We start from the raw sequence: 3,991 nt of genomic DNA on the forward strand, positions 1-3,991 counted from the left end.
AATATAACACAAAAGGTTATTGAAGACATCTAAAAACACTACCACCTAATGTCAATCAGTATATTTATTTTCTCATCCCTAGTAAAAATCTGCCAGGTGTTATCGGAAAGCAGGTGAATTACAAAGTGACCGTGAGCCAAACCTCAGTGCTAGCAGCAGACGTTCAGTGTGACCTGCCGCAGTGTGGCAGAACGCTCTCTCTCTCTCTCTCTCTCTCTCTCTCTCTTTCACACACACCAGCGGTGGGCCGGGATTACTACACACGTCCCTGCTAACACCTGAAACCTGTTCAGTCTGTTCATACGTGGAGTGGGAGAAGATCTCATGTTACACAGCATATGTGCCATCGTGTTATACAGCACTTGTGCAGGTAGTACAAGAATGCAAAACTTAGGTATGAATACTCAGAGAAACCAAAATGCTAATCGATCTTAAATGGCCACTGCTAATTTGCATTTATGGCATTTGGCAAATGCTTACTTCCAGAATGACATTCATATTTATCAGTATAACATTACAGGCATTGCCTAGGAATCATCCTTATGACCTCGTATTACCCCACCCCCATGACCTTGTATTACTCCACCCCCATGACCTTGTATTACTCCACCCCCATGACCTTATATTATTAGCATCATAGTATGTTTTCTTAACCAGGTGAACTACATGAGACAGACCTCAAAAGAATCACAACAATGTCATTACAAGCGCTCGATAATCATACAACGGCATGAATGCCATTTTTTCTGTAATCCGATTAATGTGTTAAAATGCTCTTCAGTAATCAGATCACAGGAATACGCTACAGGAGTCTGGCAGGAACCTGATTTCTGCTTTGCAGCAGGCCAATAAACTCACAGAAGCAGCACGTGACAAATTTAAAACGTCACACTTTTTTTTTCAAAGCATGGAGTCATTTTACTCGTAAATATGAACCTGCATTTTTTACAGTTTCATGTGTGTAATGCTGACCTTTTTAGACAGGTCTTTGGTTCGGTGCAAAGATGAAGACAAGATCTTTAGAGTGAGCATCCCATGTATGTTAGTCATCAGTGGAGGGGGAGGTGCTCAGAGATCCAGATACAGAATACAGTGAGTAACCCAGAACATCACAGATCAATAGTGAAGTTGAAATAAATAGTGAATATTTGCTGCACATTCAGAAACACTCTTGCACTTTGTACAGCTTTGACTTTTTTTACAAACATGCAGTCTAAGAAATCTAGAAGAAATCTGAGGCAAGGCCAGACAAGTTTATTTATATACCACATTTCATGCTCATGAGCAATCTGAAGGGCTTCACATAGGGGAGTTACTACATAGATAAGACATTCCATCTTTTAAAAAAGGATTTATATAAAGTCTAAAATCTATTAATCAGGACAAAATTAAAATAGAGATCAAAATAAAAGTTTCTCTCATAACTAACATAAATATTGTGCTGTGTTCTCCTCTTTTGATTCTATTGAGAACATTTTGAATCGACTAAAGTTGTTTATTTTTGGAGAGCCATTAGAAGACATTTACAATAATTAGCCCAGCTAGAAATAAAATCATATATGAGTTTCTCTAGGTCTGGCTTTGCCAGTGTGTACGTAAAAAGCTCTGTTATGTCTAGAACGTTTTGGCCCATCCAATTAATGATGTGCTCAAGGCAAAGGGACCCTAGTTGTTTGGGGAGTGAGAAAAATATGTCTGCATAGCTGTGGCAAGATAGTAATCTTGTAAGATTTGACAAATATGTATGTATGTAATAAGAACAGTCCCCGAAATCCCAAAGGATACCACCGTGTTTCACACGCATTATTTCAGAAGCTCTATCATGACAAATTAGTTCCTGCCTTGTAGGTATGAACGAAACCATTTAGGACCTTTCCTGAATGCCATGTCCACTCTCAGGTCTACCTATAAGAATTCTGTAGGCAATAGCATCAAAGACAGAACTGAGATAAACCAGTGATTTAAACAAATGTGAAATCTTGACTAAATGTATCTAGAGAGCCATTGCTTTAATTGATTTGAAATAGGTCTACAGCATTATGTATAAAACACACTCACTGGTGAACACAAACCGACGAAGGCCTTGTCTGATATTGGGACTTTAGTGCATCAGATCTCTTTACAGCAGAGTAAGCAGTGAAAATTAGAGTATGCGGATACACACACTGAGAAACCTGTTCATTGGGATGAAATCTACCTCTTTTTATCAGATTTCAATAAATCCAATTATAGACTCAAACTGTTCTAGGAAATTGGAGTATGCTGTTCACATGAGCATTTGAATTATTAGATAACTACTAAAATCTAATAGCGACCAGATTATTGTGTGTATGTAAATGCACTGACACAGTAATAGCTGTATAAAGGCTGTAAAGGATCATAACCTGTATCAAGAAAGAATAACACCAGTCTGTCTATCAACAAAGGGAAATAAGTATAGGTATTTTATTCTATAGTCATATCACATCCATAAAAGTTGAAACATTATTTGTTTGTCTCAAATTATGACAAGCAGCACGTGGGTAATTATTTTTTACTCTTGTTTCTTAGATTTTTTTAAGTTAGCTAATATCACGGGCAAATCATCCGAGGCTTTTAGGTAACCGCAGATCTACATACTGGATACACTGTTATAATCTATAATCTGTCTTTTAATGAGAAACTCACCTGCTGTCATTGCAACTTACATGCAAATGTGAGCATTATGAATCACAAGAGAGGCAGCAGGCATTAACTTGGACTTGTGGGTATTCATGGCACCCACCTGTAGGAAAAGTCTCCATCTTCCTGCAAATATCAAACATCTTGACCCTCAAACGTGGAGCAGGAGTCTGAAGAGCGTCAGAACAACACTCAATCTGTCATGTGGGCGTCAAGACTCCATTTGTAAGATCTAGACCAAAAAAACATGAATGAGTTCTTCCTCAAGTTAAATTCAGGAAATCTTTTATAATGTACCTGAATTTGTAAAATTCTGATCAATGAGAAATTGGGCATGATCTTAATAATTTCAGATTTTCAGTTTGTCCAAACCCGATGCAACTGTAGTATGATGGAGAATGTGCATCTAGCGCACAACTCCACTTATGTCCACCAGAGGGAGACATATTGTAGTTAAATACTCACGTATTAAATACTTAATGGATTTTGTATTTCAGTGGTAAATAGAATGTAGAGGTGAAAATATCATATTTACACCTTCTGGAGTGGCTTCATAGTTTGGTTCTGGCAAGCAGTGCATGCATTGAATGCACAGTAACAGAAGCAGCACCCACATGCTTCAGTGAAAACACAGATTACGATTTCTGAGAATCACATGTTGTCAAGCCACCAGACAGGTTCAGCAAACAAACTGACATCTCATCAAATTCAGAACATGCTCTGTCCTGCTGGTCTAAAGATTCCAGGCTTTGGGAGACAGCATTTGAGGTTTTATAACAACCACCTCAAATTACATTTCAGAAAAATAAGACAAATGTTATCTTCCAGCTATATTTGAAAAACCGTTTACTTCCACCTGCTTCCAACTTCAGTCGGATTCTTTCTGACACTGGAAATGGGTCAGCTTGTCTTCCCCTACCTCAACTCCAGAACAGAATGTGAACCTGTGGTACTGCAGAACACCTTCTTACGTAACAGGGAGGGCAACAGAGAGGGTTCCAACTTTACTTTACATCATCGTGCTGGTGGTTTGGGAAGGATCTGTATAGAGTGGAGTGGAGAGACTGATGGCATGCCCAGAATAAGCACAATGAGGGTGAGAAAAAGAGAGAGAGAGAGAGAGAGAGAGAGAGAGAGAGAGAGAGAGAGAGAGAGAGAGAGAGAGAGAGAGAGAGAGAGAGAGAGAGAGAGAGAGAGAGAGAGAGAGGCCCATTCTGTCACCCAAGTGTGCCTTTATGAATACTAATTACTGAGGTTCAGAAAGAGACCTATTGATGAATCAGTACAATGAAGAAGTGACCAGAGGAAGCAGTGGAATCTCATTATTTGA

This window comes from Brachyhypopomus gauderio, unplaced genomic scaffold (genome assembly GCF_052324685.1).
Source record: "Brachyhypopomus gauderio isolate BG-103 unplaced genomic scaffold, BGAUD_0.2 sc62, whole genome shotgun sequence".
Taxonomy (NCBI): Eukaryota; Metazoa; Chordata; class Actinopteri; order Gymnotiformes; family Hypopomidae; genus Brachyhypopomus; species Brachyhypopomus gauderio.